Source organism: Notolepis coatsorum (assembly GCF_963971535.1).
Source record: "Notolepis coatsorum genome assembly, chromosome: 11".
NCBI lineage: Eukaryota > Metazoa > Chordata > Actinopteri > Aulopiformes > Paralepididae > Notolepis > Notolepis coatsorum.
The window spans coordinates 55836234-55854495 of NC_140175.1; positions in this window are offsets into that span (position 1 = coordinate 55836234).

Here is an 18262-nt window from a genome sequence, read left to right on the forward strand (position 1 = left end):
CATGAATGACCACAAGGTGGCGCGACACAACGTAAGGAGGACAGTGTCAGAGGCCAAACGGCGCTACAGGGATAAAATTGAACTCCAGTTTGAACAAGCTGACTCTAGAGCTATGTGGCAGGGGCTCAAAACGATGACAGACTAAAAGGCGCCTCCCTCAAACTGAACAGTGACATCTCCTTAGCAAATGACCTCAATACCTTCTATGCGAGGTTTGATGCTGGTAATAACAACACCAGCTCACAAGCCACGGCAATGGGGGGGGGGGGGGGTCGGCTGCTGATGGAGGCGCAGTGTTCAGGGTAACAGAGCATGAGGTGAGGCGGACCTTTAAAAAAGTGAATATCAGGAAGGCAGCAGGTCCGGACGGCATCCCCGGCCGCGTCCTAAAAGTCTGTGCCGACCAACTGGCCCCAGTATTCACTGACATATTTAACCTGTCCTTAGAACAGGCTGTCATCCCCACCTGCCTGAAGAAGTCCACTATTATCCCTGTACCCAAAAAATCCAAGCCTGCTTGCCTCAACGACTACCGCCCTGTAGCTCTCACCTCCATAGCCATGAAGTGCTTTGAGAAGCTAGTAAAGGGCTACATCTGCTCCTCCCTCCCCATCAACATGGACCCCCTGCAATTTGCATACCGCCCCAACAGGTCCACGGAGGACGCCATAGCCCATGTGCTGCACACAGCAGCATCACACCTGGACAAGAGGCAGGGGAACTATGTGAGAATGCTATTCATCGACTACAGCTCGGCATTCCATACCATAGTCCCCTCCATACTCATAGCCAAGCTCAGGGACCTGGGCTTGAACTATGACCTCTGCCAGTGGGTCTTGGACTTCCTGACTGGCAGACCCCAGGTGGTGAGAGCAGGCAACTGCACCTCCTCATCCATCACCCTCAACATAGGGGCCCCCCAGGGCTGTGTTCTGAGTCCCCTCCTCTACTCCCTGTACACACACGACTGTGTGGCTCAGCGGAGTAGCAATACAATCATCAAATTTGCTGACGACACAGTGGTGGTGGGCCTGATCTCTGCCAACGACGAGAGGGCCTACCTGGAAGAGGTCAAGGTCCTGGCGGGATGGTGCCAGGAAAACAGCCTCTCCCTGAACGTCAGCAAAACAAAGGAGATGATTGTGGACTTCAGGAGGTCGGGGGTCAAGGACTACAGCCCCCTCAGCATCGACGGGGCACCGGTTGAGAGAGTCAACAGCTTTAAGTACCTCGGAGCCTACATATCCGAGGACTTGACATGGACCACACACATTGACAGTGTTGTGAAGAAGGCACGACAACGCCTCTACTTCCTCAGGCGCCTAAGGAAGTTCCAAGTCAGTCAGAAGATCCTTAAGAACTTCTACTCATGTACAATAGAGAGCATCTTGACCGGCAACATCACCTCCTGGTTTGGGAATAGCACTGCACAAGACCGAAGCAGACTACAAAGAGTGACACGTTCAGCCGAACGCACAATTGGAGGGGGGCTCCCCACCCTCCAGAACATTTACAACAAGCGTTGCAAGGGCAAGGCTAAGAGAATCATTAAAGACTCCAGTCACCCGAACAACTGCCTCTTTGAACTGCTGCGGTCAGGCAAGCGATACCGGAGTCTCAAGGCGAGCACAGAAAGACTCAGAAGAAGCTTCTATCCCCAGGCCATCAGGCTGCTAAACGAACAATGAATGAACACTACACAACAACAACCACCAAACGCACATAGCACACACATCCACACGCACACACTCACTTTAAACAAACACACTGTAGCACCCACTCCACACACTTTATAGCACACACCCACTTTAAACAAACACACTGTAGCACCCACTCCCCACACTTTATATTTATTGATGAAGGATTGCACTACAACTCGTACACCTTACTGTAAATTGTACCTAAATTGTACCTCATCCCATTTCTGCTTTGCACTAGATAGTACTGTACATTAGTACACTGCATAGTATTGTATATTATATGGTAACTCAGAACATTGTACATATGTCTATACCGAACACTGTGACCTCTTTTTCTTCTTCTAAATTACATGCTATATTATGTTATTTGATACTATCTTGTCTAGCACAGTCTCTGGAGCGTAACAGTAAGAAGCATTTTGTATGAAAGTATTCTGTACTTCTGTATGACAACTATTAAAGAAACTTGAAACACATTGGGAGAAATAACTTCAACCATTAAATCATTCTCATCAGGTAAAGCAGCTGTGCCAGATGGATACAGTGCTGAATTTTAAAAGAAATTCTGTGAAATTCTCGCACCACTCCTCCTCAGAATGATATCCAGTTCTGAGAAGGACGGAGTCCTACCCAAAACATTATACAAAGCTAATATTGCCCTCATATTAAAAAAGGGGAAGGAGGAAGTAGAGGGTTAGTGATGTGACGATTCATCGATTCGCATCGGTGCGCCGGCATAAACGTTCACGATGCGAGTGCACCGGTGGAATAAGTCCGCATCAGGCTACAATTCAGGCTGAACTTGCGATGCATCTTGTTGTAGCGTCTTTGCATCGGTCAAAACTGATTCATACAGTATAACTTCCTCTCATCCACTTCTGTCAGCAGTGCACTGTGACTGCACACAGCAGATACTATTGCTTCGCTACTACAGAAGGCGAGAGCCGCGTCACAGTTATCAACAACAAACAGTGGCAGTCGAGGAGGAGACATGAATAGAATTGATCAACTGGCTAACGCTAGTAGCCTCTGGCTAACGCCAGTTAGCCGTTCAGCTAACTCTAAACTACAGTGTCTAACTAACTAACTAACTAACGTGACTCTGCAACACCAGTTCCATTAGTAAGGAGGGGGGGGGGGATATATTGAAGACGCTTGACAACAGGTTCAAACAAAACTTCACATTTATTAGCAATTCGTTTCCTTATATCGCTTCCTACAGGTTCCAACTGTGTTGACAAAATGCAATCCTGCTCAGCTACGGAGCATCAGAACGTTCAAATTCAAACGCGTGCTCTCTCTCTCTCTCTCTCTCTCTCTCTCTCTCTCTCTCTCTCTCTCTCTCTCTCTCTCTCTCTCTCTCTCTCTCTCTCTCTCTCTCTCGCTCTCTCTCTCTCTGTTCAATGATTTAAAGTGGCCAAACGTTACAATATAAATACTAATTGGATAGTTGATGATAAACATTTAATTTCATTATCTGAAATATTATAAAATCATTAAGTCTGCTATAAGCCATTATCCCTTTGTGTGTGATTATTATTGTCTCATAGTAGTGTGTATATATACATTGTGTGTGTGTGTGTGTGTGTGTTTTTAGCTAAAGTGGATAGAAAACACAGTAGGCCTACTATGCAAAAGTCTTCTTAGGCACCCAAGAGTTTTTATATAAATTGTCTTACAGTAGATTATTTAATTTTTAATAATAATATAAACTGCATATAAGGAATACAACCAAATCATCTGTCATACCATAAAATTGTATCATTATTTTGCATCGTGTTGAATCGCATCGTATCGCCCCGAATCGCATTATGTTGAATCAAATCGTATCGAATCGTATCGTATCTCAACAGGGGGTGAATCGTATCGCATCGCCCGGTGCTTCAAATATATCGTTAATGTATCGTATCGTTGGCACCGCATCGAGATGCGCATCGCATCGGCCTCAGTGATGGAGATGCACATCACTAGTAGGGGTGGGACGGTTCACAAAATGGACGGTTCGGTTCGTATCACGGTTTTGGGGTCACGGTTTTCGGTTTGGTTCGATATACGTCAATTTTTATAAAAAAAAATTTAACACTCAAAAATCTAAACATGCTTAATTTATAAAAAAAAGAAAAAAAAGGTTTAGAGTGTTACAGTGTTTACAGCCTTAAATAATGTTTGGCACACAAAGACCGAACTGACTGAAAAATATAGGCTACATTTGTCAAAGTCAATTTGCAAACAAACAATATGCTCAGCCAGCACTAGACTTTCCTTTCTTTAATATAAACACAAAAAACAATGTCAACAATGTTTATTCTTCTCAGTTTGGAAGTTACTGCGGTCTGCCTGGGTTTTGAGTGTGATTTTGTAGTTACTGCAGTTTTTAAAACCCCATATCTCCAAAACTGAGCGACATTAACATCTGAAACTTGGTCACAAGATAAAACATTTATTGACAATGTCAATTTCACTCATAACTCAATTTTGACTTTTTTCGAGTTACTGCGGTTAGCCTTGACAGGGCAGCATAGCACTCCAAAATTTCGACAGAAAGGTAATTACTAAAATGCTGGCTGTCCGACTAAATAAACACCTGTCAACCATCATTCACCCTGACCAAACAGGGTTCATCCCGAATAGATTTTCCTTCTTCAATGTCAGACGCCTCCTCAACACCATGTATGCTGGTCATAGTCGGACCAGGGGTGCTGCGATTTTATCACTTGACGCACAGAAGGCGTTCAATCAGGTTGAGTGGCCTTATATGTTTGAGTCACTGCATAGATTTGGGTTTGGTGATACATTTATATCCTGGGTAAAGCTCATATATGCCAGTCCAACATGTTCAGTTATAACCAACGGGGAGAAGTCAACCAGATTTCCACTGCTCTGTTCTGTCCAGCAGGGTTGCCCTCTTTCGCCGGCGTTGTTCGCCGTCGCGCTCGAACCCCTTGCCCTAAAGATACGCAGTCACCCACGTCTTGTAGGCTTGAAAGTTGGAGGTGTCGAGACACGCATCAGCTTGTATGCTGACAATGTAATATTATACCTACACAATTCAGAGATATCGATTCCCCCTATTTTAGAATGAATTACCTCTTTCGGTGAGCTATCCGGATACACAATTACTGTAACTGGACAAAGAGTGGCTTTATGCCTCTTTCTGACACCTTCACCCCCGGTTTCCTGGAAAATCTCCCATTTAAAAATTGGCAAAAGATCGCCTCATCTATCTTGGTCTGACCATACCCAAAGATCCTAAATTAATATTTAAATTGAACTTTGCAGACTATGTTTCAAGGCTAAAACAATGCATTGAAAAAGTGCTACCCCTCTCCGTGATAGGCCGCATAAACTCTGTCAAGATGGTTTCTCTCCCCGGATTCCTATACCTTTGTCAAAATCTTCCCATCTTTCTCACAAAGTCTTTTTTCAAAGAACTGGACTCTGTAATTCTGTCTTACATCTGGAATTATAGGAATCACAGAATCTCAAAAATGCACTTGCAAGACTATGGTTTCCGTTTCCGGTGACATGCTGTGACATGTTTGGTTGCTTCTCTCCGGCTGCTCCCATTAATCTAATATAAGTATTCCGATGGACTTTTGCTGCTAATTAATTATAACCTCTTTGTCCTGAGAAAGACTTTTATATTTTGCTGTGTGATACCTCGTTGAACTTGAACTATCAAAGCTTGTAAGAGCGCAAGACGACACAATCTGGATTGACTACACCTGTTGGTCTAACGAGCCACGTACAGGCGCACCTGCTGCTGTTCACCATGGCTCAAGGCACGCGCCACGGTAAATATTTCACTGCTGAAATGGCTACGGTAATGCGTGAAATTGTTAGAGAAGAAATCACTTCAGCCTTGGATATTAAATTGGCTTCAGTTAACACAAGTCTGGATAAGCTAAAGACCCAGATGGGCTCCTGTATTGACAGAATGAATGACCACGACCAGGCCAGTGTGGAAGCTGATGTGAGAATCTCTGAGCTGGAGCGTCGCCAGAATGCGATAATGGTAGAAAATAAACATCTGCGACAGAAGACAGAACAGCTCGAGAATCACAGCCGAAAGTTTAATATAAGAATTTTCGGGCTCTCTGCTGGTATTGAAGCTGGTAACCCCACTGCCTATACCACCAAGCTCCTGTATGAGATGTTTGGAGATGACTTTATTGGACCCGCTCCAGTCGTGTGTGTGGCGCACCGCACGGGCCCCGTGAAGAATGCTCCTCGTTGCATGATTGCGAGGCTATACAGTCTTGAGGTCAAAAGAAAGATTGTTCGACAAGCAGCAGAATCAAAATCCATAAGCTACAATGGGGCAAAGATCAGCATTTTTCCTGATGTTAATCCCGAAATCCTAAAGCAAAGATCTGAATTTAAAGAGGTGAGATCTGAGCTGCGAAGGCTTGATATCAGATGTGGATTTATCAACCCATCGTCGTCAACACTCATCCTAACTTTCCAAGATGTGACACACAAGTTTCCTACGGCGGAGCTTGCTCAGGGCTTTTTTGACAACTACATAAAGCCCGCTGATGTTGAGGCGGAGGACAACAAGGATAATGCTTCTCAGAGCAAGGAGAGAGAAGAGGGGACGTCTCAGGAGGGAGACGTCTAGAGCAGCAAATGGTGAATTATCTATTAATCGGCGCAAGGACATTACAAGAAAGCAGGTATCAAAATGATCTATTGTCTATTATAACCTGCTGAGTAACCTCACGCTGATATTGGCTATTAAGTAATATCAGAAAACCCGACATGGTCTAATGGACTCTTTATTTAATTAATTTTTCTCAAATGTTGTCCAATAGCCTCTCTGTTGCTTATATGAGGTGGGGTTCCTTATTTCTTTTTCTTTCCCCCCCCCCCACTTGCTATTTGCTTGCAGTTCTCCTGTTTATATATACATATAAACAGGCTTTTTGTCTTTTTTTTTGTCGTGTTAAAAAAGTTGCTTATTGGTGCTTTATGGCTCACTATTAATAGGCCTTATTGCAAATCCCCTCTCTTTTCGAGCCATCTACAGTTTATAGCCTACATATTTGGTTTTTTATTTCCATCATAATTATTACATATTATAACTTAGTTCTACCCTTGAGCACTCCTTTGAAATGAATGATTATTATTTTATGAATTTCGTTTAGTGTTAAATATTGGTTACTTAATAATGTTCTATTTTCTCCCCCTTTCTTTTGTTTACTTCCTTTGCATAGTATGTATATATATATATATATATATATATATATATATATATATATATATATATATATATATATATATATATATATATATATATATATATATATATATATATATATATATATATATATATATATATATATATATATATATATATATATATATATATATATATATTTACATTTAATCGTTTTGTCATTTGAGTTTTCCAGCAAAAAAAATTATAATTGAGTCTAGTGTGTAAATTACTACCTTCTTTATTATTATTATTATTATTATTATTATTATTATTATTATTATTATTATTATTATTATTATTATTATTATTATTATTATTATTATTATTATTATTATTATTATTATTATTATTATTATTATTATTATTATTATTATTATTATTATTATTAGTAGTAGTATTATTATTATTATTATTATTATTATTATTATTATTATTATTATTATTATTATTATTATTATTATTATTATTATTATTATTATTATTATTATTATTATTATTATTATTATTATTATTATTATTATTATTATTATTATTATTATTATTATTATTATTATTATTATTATTATTATTATTATTATTATTATTATTATTATTATTATTATTATTATTATTATTATTATTATTATTATTGTTATTATTATTAATTACTTGTTTTCTTCATGTTTTTTTCGATTCATTATTTGTTTTTCCATTACTAAAATTCTCCTCAAACTAAATGTACTATAGTTTAGTATATAAACACTTGCAATAACAAAATACTTAACAGATGATAGACAATATCACACATTCATAGTCACCATATTTTGATGGTTAAATAAAATGCTACTAGGCGATATTATCAGTACTATTTATTATTGCTGTTTCTTATTTGTTTTTACTTTTACTCAATAACACCAATTATTTAATGGTGATACCAACAAAGTAAAAGTAATTGTCATACTTTTGGCCAATACTCCTTTTATTTTTACCTGCTGCTCTTCAGTTATTTTTTTTTCTTCAGTTATTTATATATATTTTTTTTTATTATATCTTAACCACCATCTGCATAGTCCATCATAGGATTAATCTGGGTGGTGTAGTTCTGCGAGGTCTCTCTGTGCAGAGGGACATAGTTAAGCTATCTAAGATACTTATTAATTGGATAAACACAACGTTTTTTTTTTGTTTTTTTTTAACATTATTTTTATCAATTTGACAAATGTCATAAAGATATATTCCAACTGAATAGTTGCTTAGACACCTGTTAATCAATACTGTTTACTCCAATTGCACAGAGAGCCGACCAGCACACAGCCACCCACTGGGACATGAGGAGATGAGCTTCCTTTTGCAGCTATGTCACAACCCTGTGTTAGATATACAGGGTGGGGAGGATCTACGTGGGAGGGGCACCAATCACCTTTGTTTTTTCTTGTTTTTTTTGTTTTGTTTTTGAAGTTTTTGTACTGTTTTTTAAAATTCTTACAGATTTTTTTTGTTAAGATGGGGTGGGTTATATGGGCCTTTTTTTCCCTTATGTGCATACTTTGGGCATCTCGTCAACAAAGACCAAATTTGGGTTATCTATTAGTACAGATTCATATACTTTTGAATTATTTTATTTCATATTATAAATGTCGTCTTTAGCTATTTTTTCATGGAACGTTAAAGGTCTTAACAATTCCATTAAAAGGGCTAGCTGTCTTGATACTATCAAGAAATCGAGTTGAAATATGCATGTTTCAAGAAACGCACTTGCTTGAAAGAGATATGCACAAATTAGAAAATCAGCGTTATAAAGTGGCTTCTTCTGCTTCAGCTTTGAATAAAACCAAAGGGGTTGCTATAATCATTGATAAAAAATTCAAAATTACCATCATAGGCAAAGGCAGTGATCAAGAAGGAAGAATAGCTTTTCTAAAATGTATTCATAATGGTAAAAAAATTGCGTTTATTAATGTCTATGCACCCAACTGTTATGAACCAGACTTTTTTCAATCATTGAATAAAATCCTAATGGAACTAGCTGATTTCCAGTTGATTATTGGGTCGGATATGAATTCTGTTTTGGATCATACCTGGGATAAATCAAAAGCAGTTAATCATAATGCTCGCTCGACAAACGCTTTAAAGCACTTGCTATCTGACTTTAATCTTATTGATATTTGGCGGGTTCATAATCCAGGCAACAGGGAGTATACTTTTTTCTCTAATAGACATCTATCATTTTCCCGTATTGATTTAGTTTTAATATCAGCATCCTTATTTTCAGACGTAAAAAAAATTGAAATCCGACCTATGAGTTTATCAGATCACCATGCCTATTTCTGTCAATTTCAATTCAGCCAGGCTAAGAAAAAGGCCACAAGATGGCGCTTTAACTGCTCTTTATTGGATAATCCAGCATTCTGTGAGCAATTTCAGTCTGAGCTAGCCCAATTTTTAATGTTTAATAATAACTCTGTGGATGATTTCAGGATACTTTGGGACGCTACTAAAGGCTTTGTCAGAAATAATGCTATTACTTTCTCTTCAAGTCTTAATAAATCTCAGCTAAAACAAATATCGGAATTAGAAACCATGCTGTCTACCTTGGACCTATCTCAACAGAGGCGTTACTCTCAACAGACTGCCGCCACACTAGCCAATGTTAAGAGTGAAATAAACGATCTTATCAGGAAAAGAGCCGAATCCTCCATCCATAAAGGTAGAGTAAACCAATACTTTCATGGTAGTCGACCGAGTCAAATATTGGCCAACAAACTACGCAATAGTGATCTTGTAGGAAATATTACTACTGTTACATCAGAAAATGGTGAGCTGCTTACAGATCCAAAATTAATCAATACAAGATTTGCAAAATTTTATAATGATTTATATACTACAGAAGGCGAGCGTCCCTCTGAAGAGATTGAATCATTTTTAAGTGGCCTTAACCTCTCTGTTTTGTCACCAGTTGAATCAAGTTTAATGGGTGCTCCTATATCATTGCAAGAACTCAAAACATCTCTGGAAAATATGAATAAAGGCAAGTCTCCAGGGTGGGATGGCATTCCCCCTGAATTTTATTTGCGGTTCTGGGACGTCTTAGGCCCGCTACTACTTGAGATGATTAATATATCCATATCTAAAGGCTCCTTAGGGAGAGACGTGAATATGTCCCTAATCTCTCTTTTATTAAAAAAAGGTAAAGATCCAAACCAGTGTTCTAATTGGCGCCCTATTTCTTTAATTAATACAGATGCCAAACTATTTTCTAAAGTATTATCTTGCCGTCTTGAAAAGTTTTTACCTAAACTGATTCACCCAGATCAAAGTGGTTTTGTTAAAAAAAGGCTTTCGTCTGATAATTTGCGACGTCTCCTTCACATTGTCAACTCCGCCTCTCAAGCTAAAGTGTCGTCAGCTGTTCTCTCTGTTGACGCAGAGAAGGCCTTTGACCGTCTGGAGTGGACCTATCTTTGGGCTGTACTGAAACATATGGGACTAGGTCAAAATTTTATAAATATGGTAAAAAATAATATTTTCTAATCCATCAGCCAGTGTCATAACCGGAGATATTAGTTCTCCTCCTTTCAAAATCACTCGTGGAAGCAGGCAAGGGGATCCGATCTCTGCAAGCTTGCTTATTTTATCCCTTGAACCTTTAGCCCAAGCTATACGGCAATCAGAAAACATTAAGCCAATCTCTGTAAATTCTACTGATCATCATATTTCGCTTTATGCGGATGACATCTTGTTATATATGGAGAATGTATCTCAGTCTCCCTCAAGCCTCCTGAAAATCTTTGAAAAATTCAGTTCAATTTCAAGTTATAAAATAAACTGGACCAAATCAGCACTAATGTACCTAAGAACCACTCCTAACTCTGTGCTTGACCATGAGATCCCGGTTGTAACACAATTTAAATATCTTGGTATTGATATATTTCCTTCAATTGAAAAAATTGTGTCCCTAAACTACAATAGAACCATTAGGTCAATCATAAATGATCTCAATCGATGGTGTAATATACCTGTCTCCCTTTCCGGAAGAGTCTCTATTATCAAAATGAACATATTACCTCGAGTAAACTTCTGTAGTTCCATGATTCCTATTGCCCCACCTGTTGCTCATTGGGAAAATGTACATAGAGCAGTCTCAAAATGTATATGGCGAGGCAAGCGAGCTCGGGTTAAACTTACTACCTTACAAAATGAGCGGCAATCTGGTGGTTTAACTGTGCCAAATTTTAAGTTATATTTTCAAGCGTTATCATTTCGTCCTCTGTTGAGTTGGTTTAATTTAAATTCTGAGGCCCCCTGGCTTAATATTGAAAAACATATTGTGGCGTCGATTCGTTTACAAGACATTGTCTTTACAGATATTTCACTAAAGCAATGTAGATTACGTTATGGTCCGATAATAGCGCATGCCATATCTTTATGGCGCAAATATGAAAAGTTACTTAATTGGGATACTAAGTGGCATGAACAGACTCCCTTATTTCATAACCCGTTTTTGCTTAGCGGAGGCCGCAGTTTTGTAGCTCAATCATGGTCCAACTGTGGCATTCATGTACTTGGCGATGTTATGGAGGACAATGGTCTAAGAACATTCTCAGATCTGAAAGAGTCATATAACTTACCTGGCACCTCCTTTTTTTTATATTTACAGCTCCGCTCGGCTATGCGAGCCTATGGAGTTCCATGGACCAAACCAACTACTCACCCGTTAATTACTTTCTCTAAAAAAACTGCAGGTCTCTCCAAAGGACAAGTCTCTATAATTTATAAAGATCTATCACAAAGATGTACTTCGTTAATACCTGTTATCCAATCGTGGAGCACAGAATTGGGATTAGAACACCATCACTCTATCAATTGGACCAGAGTTTGGGGAAATGTTACTATGGCATCACGAAACCCAAATCATCAGCAGATTCATTTCAATTTTGTCCATAAAACATATTTAACCCCCCAGAAAGCTTATAGAATGAGACGTGCTATGTCACCAAACTGTACACTTTGTTCTCTAAATACTACTGGTACTTTTACACATATGATGTGGGAATGCCCCACAGTTAAAAGTTTCTGGGAACAGATAACTAATTATCTATCTAAAGTATTACAAAAACATATTCCCTGTTGTCCCAAATTACTTCTCCTTAATGATGATGATTCTTTAGCTTTAAGTATTGTTCAGAGACGATTTTGGCTGGCAGGAAGTACTGCTGCAAAAAAAATGTTGGCGCTGCGATGGCAAGCTCCACACTCTCTGCCCTTTAATCACTGGAAACAGTTATTAGCTGATGTTGTAACAATGGAGCTTTCTACAGCTAGATTAAATGGGGCAAGATATCAAACAATAGATAGCTGGAACCATATTCTCTATCAAGTTAGGACCTTCAATATATAGCTAGCAGGACATAACTAATTCTATCTGTATAATTCCTTTTAGTTTTTTTTTTTAATTTTTTCGGTCTTTGTTGAAATTTTTGTTCAATTAATTTTCTTCTCAGGCCTATGACGGGGTGGGTCGGGGGGGGGTTACTATTATTATTATTATTTTATTTAATTTTTGTCAACGGTGGTTGGTGCAGGGGTTAGGGGGTAGGAGTTTTTTTATTTTAAATGAGGCAAGGGGCAAGCCAATGCAAGTAATTGGCAAAAAATGTAAATGTATGTTTTTATGTGCATTGTATGTGCATTGTATATCCTGCCTTTTCTTCCAAAAAATGAAATAAAAATATATTAAAAAAAAAAAAAAATGCACTTGCAAAAACCTAAATCTGAAGGAGGGCTGGCCTTGCCAGTATTTAGGCACTACTACTGGGCTGCCAATGTAAGGGCTCTGATGTAGTGGTGGCAGGGGTCAACAGGTGAATTGACTCCTGAGGCCCCCTTGTGGCTGAGAATGGAGGCTAATTCCCTTGTTAACTCATCCTTGCCAGCTATGCTATTTGTCAAACCAGGGGTACCCGGGATCTTAAGCTTGAAACTAAGTTTTGTGGTGGAAAACTCTGTCAGAATTTTAAATCAAATCAGGGGTGCTTTGAGCCTACCAGATGTTTCTATTGAATGAGTGCTCCTGTTAGAGTCTTCAAGGTATTCTTGTTTATCAGAGAGGAGATCCGGTACAAGAATCTTGTTCGTTGGTTGACTTTTTTTATTACATTGGTTGCCATTTTGTCACAGGAAAGATTTGCCTCTAGGATGGACCCCAGGTAGGTAATTTCATCTTTCCTTGTGACAATATTGTCACCCACTGTAACAGAGTGGAGTTGGATTTGCTGAGTTTGTTATTTGATCCAAAGAGAATGGACTCTGTTTTACTCAGGTGCAGTGTTAATTTTGGCAGCTATTTTCATTTTATGTGTCAAGTGCTCCTTTTTCATTGTCATCATATTTAGTCATCTTCATTTATTTTTCGTTTAGTCAGTTTTAGTCAACTAAATGTCTGAGCATTTTAGTCTTAGTCTGTTTTTTTCGACAAAAACGGATGACATTTTTGTCTATTTTCAGTTAATGTAAAAATATATATATATTATAAATTATAAAAAAAAAATCTTTTCTTTCTTACAGCTACTGTTTTATTATACTGTTTTTTAGTAATAACTAGAAAGTAATGGTATTTATTCAACAACAGGTGATTGTATAGATTAGTATTAGTATCATTAAAAGTTATATTGTTAGGGATTGTGTTGGTAGAGGACCCAACCGCAAACAGAGACGAGGGAGAGGTAGATGTAGGTTGTCGAATATGAGCACTGCTCCTTTAATTCGAGACACTTGGAAAATTAAAAGCAAGGTGAGAGCAAGTCTCAAAATGTACAAAACAAATGACACGTCACAAGACGGTGCTGTAAATACTCGCAGGAGAGACACTTGAAAAATAAAGAAAGCCAAACAAACTAACAACACTAAACTGAGAAACTAGAAAATAAACGAAAACAAAATACAGCAAAACTGGAGAGGCACATGGTGCAAAAACATTACCAGGTGAGAGAGCCAGGATACACAGGGAGACAAGACTAATCTGCAAACGGCAGGAACAGACCACAGGGAACAAGGCAGGAAACGCAATGACGCCACAGGGAGACAAGGGGTACACAGGCATAAATACACAGGCTGATTAACACAAGGGGGTAAATGGTAACAAGACACACCTGAGAGGGAAGGTAGAACTAACACACAGGGGTATAGGAAAACACAAGGCCAAAACACACTGGGGAATAAACTATACTAGAACACAATACAACACAGGGCCGAAATACAAATACCACACTGAACACCACAAGACTAAGGCAGGGGAAACAAGGCAAACAACAGAATAACAGGCAAGGACACCAAGGAGGTAAAATATTGAATAACATCACAAAATACACTGGGGACAAAACACTAAAGACAATAATCAAGCTATACCAGACAAGAGAAAACAAGGGGCAAGAGGTACACAGGGATAGACAGCAGGATGGTGCGAATACTCAGAAAGACAGACAGTTTGAGCAGACATAAATGTTACCTACTTGTTACCTATCCACTTTGTGCCTAGTGGCACATAAGGCCTTCCCAGAGCGTTTCCACTTCTCCCAGTCAGCTGCCATTGTTCTTGATTCAGGCCATGAGCTCCACCCTGCCTCTTTTCTTTTTTTCTCTACTGTGCGTCTCCAGGTAGTCTTTGGTCTTCCTTTTCTTCTTTTCCCTTCTGGTGCCCAAGTCATTGATATGTTGCAGTCGTTGTTGTGGTCTTGCCTCAGTATGTGTCCTATCATCTTCCATCTTCGCCACTTCACTTCCTTGTTCAACGGCTTCATGTCGGCTCTTTCTAGAAGCTATACGGTGCTGATGCGGTCTTGCCACTGGATTTTGAGGATTCTTCTGAGGCATCTGTTATGGAACACGTCGACTGATTTGTTGTCTCCCTTGTTCGTCTTCCATGTTTCACATCCATACAGTAGGACTGGCACAACCAGTGTTTTGTACAATCTCAGCTTTGTTCTTCTTGAGATGCTGTTGGAGTGCCATATCTTTTTGAGTTTGATGAATGCACATCTTGCTTTGGATAGTCTGTTCTTTAGGTCTTTCATACCCCCTCCCTCTTTACAGATGGTGGCTCCCATGTATGTGAATTGGTCTACATCCTCAATCTCTTGGTCGTTGATGTTGATTTTGTCATGGTTTCTTGCATTAATTCTCATGGTTTTTGTCTTTCCGGTGTTAATCTTGAGTCCCACTCGTCTGGCTTCTCTCTCCATTCTTGTCGTTTTTTCCTGGATTTGGTGTTTGGTAGAGGAGAGTAATGCTACATCATCTGCAAAATCCAGATTGTCGAGTTTTGATGTCAACTTCCATCTGATTCCATTCTCACCTTGTCCAACTGTTCTTCTCATTATCCAATCCATGATCATTAAGAATAAAAAACCTGACATGTTGCATCCTTGTTTGCCACCGCTGTTGATGTTAAACCACTTGCATATTTCTCCTTGGTCTTCTACTACACACTGGAAGTCTTCATAGAATATTTTCACTATCTGGACAATCTTCTCTGGGATTACATATTTCTTCATAATTAGCCATAGGCTTTCATGGTGGACTGAGTCGAAAGCCTTTTCAAAATCCACAAAGTTCAGGTGGAGTGTTGCTTGCCACTCGTTTACTTGCTCAATGATGTTCCGCAGTATGAAGACTTGTTCTGTTGTTCCTCTTCCTCTTCTGTAACCGGCTTGTTCTTTTCTTAGCCGTGAGTCGATTCCAATTCTGATTCGGTCAATGATGATCCTGCCAAGTATCTTGCCTACGACTGGAAGTAGGGTGATGCCTCTTGAGTTCTTACATTCTTTGAGGTTTCCTTTCTTTGCTAGTTTGATGATAAGCCCCCTCTTCCAGTTCTTCGGGATCTTCTCCTGCCTCCATATTTTTCCCAACAATTGATGTACCTTCTTTGCTGAAAACTCAATGTCTGCTTTTAATAACTCGGCTGTGATGTTGTCGATTCCTGGTGCTTTCCCATTCTGAAGTCCTTTAATCACTTCCTTTACTTCACTTAGTGTTGGTTCATGTACAGGAATCTCTTCAATCATGTTAGTGAGTTCACATTCTTCCTCATCAGTTATTGGGTTTTCTGGTGGTTCCCTATTCAGTACTTCCTTGAAGTGTTCTGTCCACCTTGCCTGCACAGCATCTTTTCTGCTGATGGGTTTGCCATTCTTGTCCAGTACTGCTGTGCTCTGTCTAGGTCTCTCGTTGCACAGTGCCTTTGTAAGACCGCACAGTGTCTTCATTTGTTGTTTCCTTGCAGCTTCTTCTGCTTCACTTGCAATGTTCTCCATCCATTTCTTTTTGCCTGTCTTTATACTTCTCTTTGTTTCTCTATCCTTCTCTGTGTACTTTGCTTTTAGCTGTTTCTTGATTCTTTCCGAGTGTTAGTATGAACGACCAGCCAAGCTGATAGCAATGTGGAGAGCTGGGCTCGAACCCAGCGTTTTCCGCATTGGTGGTGAGCGCCCTGCCCACTACACCACCTAGCCGCCCAATAATGTTATTTTAATGAATAATTATTCATTTATTTTGAAAAAAATCATTACCAGCATTAACAGCACAGATGGATGTTTATGTTCATAGAAAAAAGTATGCACGTTTATCATGGCACTGAACCGTAAATCATCAATTTCTCTGTTTCGGCTACGAAGAGGAATAGTGAGAGTGGATGCTGACTGACTTCTTCATCTACTATACCTGGTTATAAAAATATAGTATTTAGCATAGACTATATTATAGTTTCATAGATAGTTACTAGGTTTAGTGTATGTGTATCAGTGCTGTTGAGGCAGATATGTAAAGGAAATAGTGGGCACTCATGACACCTCTGGTGCGCACTGATTGCAGGACAAGTGTTGAAAGCCTGGAGCTTCTAGTATTAAATGATGAATTTAACTGTGAAGTCCAGTCTAAAGTCAGCTATCAGTGACCGAGGGCCTGCGTTGTATGCTCACTATTTGTGTCATTCTTAGCCTAGAATAGCAGTTATTCTTAGCCTAGAATAGCATGTACGCAGTGGTGCAGTGGTGATTTCATAAGTGGTTGTACTGTGTTTTAATGACGTCACGTGCACCTGCACTCCCGCGTGTGGGCATGCGCATAAATGTTCCCTCATGTGCGCACATAACAGCTCCGACCAGCATTATGATTAGAATGATTATTCTGCAAAATTGTAGGAAACATGTTTGTATAGGAAATTACTAGTTTTAGTTTAGTTTTTGTAAATATTGCCTTGAAATAGAGAAGCTGAAAAAGGTAGCAGGATGTAGCATTCAATATATAAAGAAATTATATTGTCAACAGATATGGTTGAAGATTTAAATGTAATTGTAGAAACATTGTAGTTACAATTTCTTTAATTGAATTAACTTAAACTAGAAAAGTAAATACAAACTAAATTACCAATGTAACTTACAGTTTACAGAAGGACAGTTTCCTTCTGAAGCACAATTTAAGAAATGTCTCATCCTTCCAGTCGGGAGCATTTGTCACATAGTCAGAGGTTCAACAGCTCAAGCAAACCCCCACCAATTGGTACAGGGCTTGTATTTTGGTTTTGCTCTTCTCGTTCTTTGTTATGCTATTGTTATGCAAAGGTAAGTAGCCAGGTGAGTACCGGTACTTGGCGCACGGCACGATGAGTTGAGTGAAAGTTGTGAACGCATTTTTCATGCTTCTGCTCAGAAAGGTGGTGGCATGAGCACTGCACCCCTGCATGTACGTATAGCTAACAGGGAAGCTTTGACAGACCACCAAAGCAAATCTTTGAAAATCTTAGTTTGGACCAGTGGAGGTTATTCAATGACAACACCTGAAGCACAAATTCACTCATAATTATTATTAATTTACATATATATATATATATATATATATATATATATATATATATATATTATTTTATTTTTTTTTATTATTATTATTATTAATAATATTATTATTATTATTATTATTATTATTATTATTATTATTATTATTATTATTATTATTATTATTATTATTATTATTATTATTATTATTATTATTATTATTATTATTATTATTATTATTATTATTATTATTTTTTTTTTTTTTTTTTTTTTTTTTTTTTTTTTTTTTTTTTTTGGAAATGTTTTCCTCTGTAAAAAAATGCCAGTGATTTTTTTTCTTCAAAAATGGTGACAGCTCTGAGCTCTCTGATCAGGCCTGCTCCTGACTGCAGTAATGCGAGCTGTCAATCACTCAAGTGCAACTTTCCCTGCACGGGTTGATCTTTTTATTCTATTATTCAATCAAAATAGGCTATTTTGAGTCATCTAAGCCCCGCCCGTGCAGATTTGCGCACGCTACTCACGAACGCGGGTTG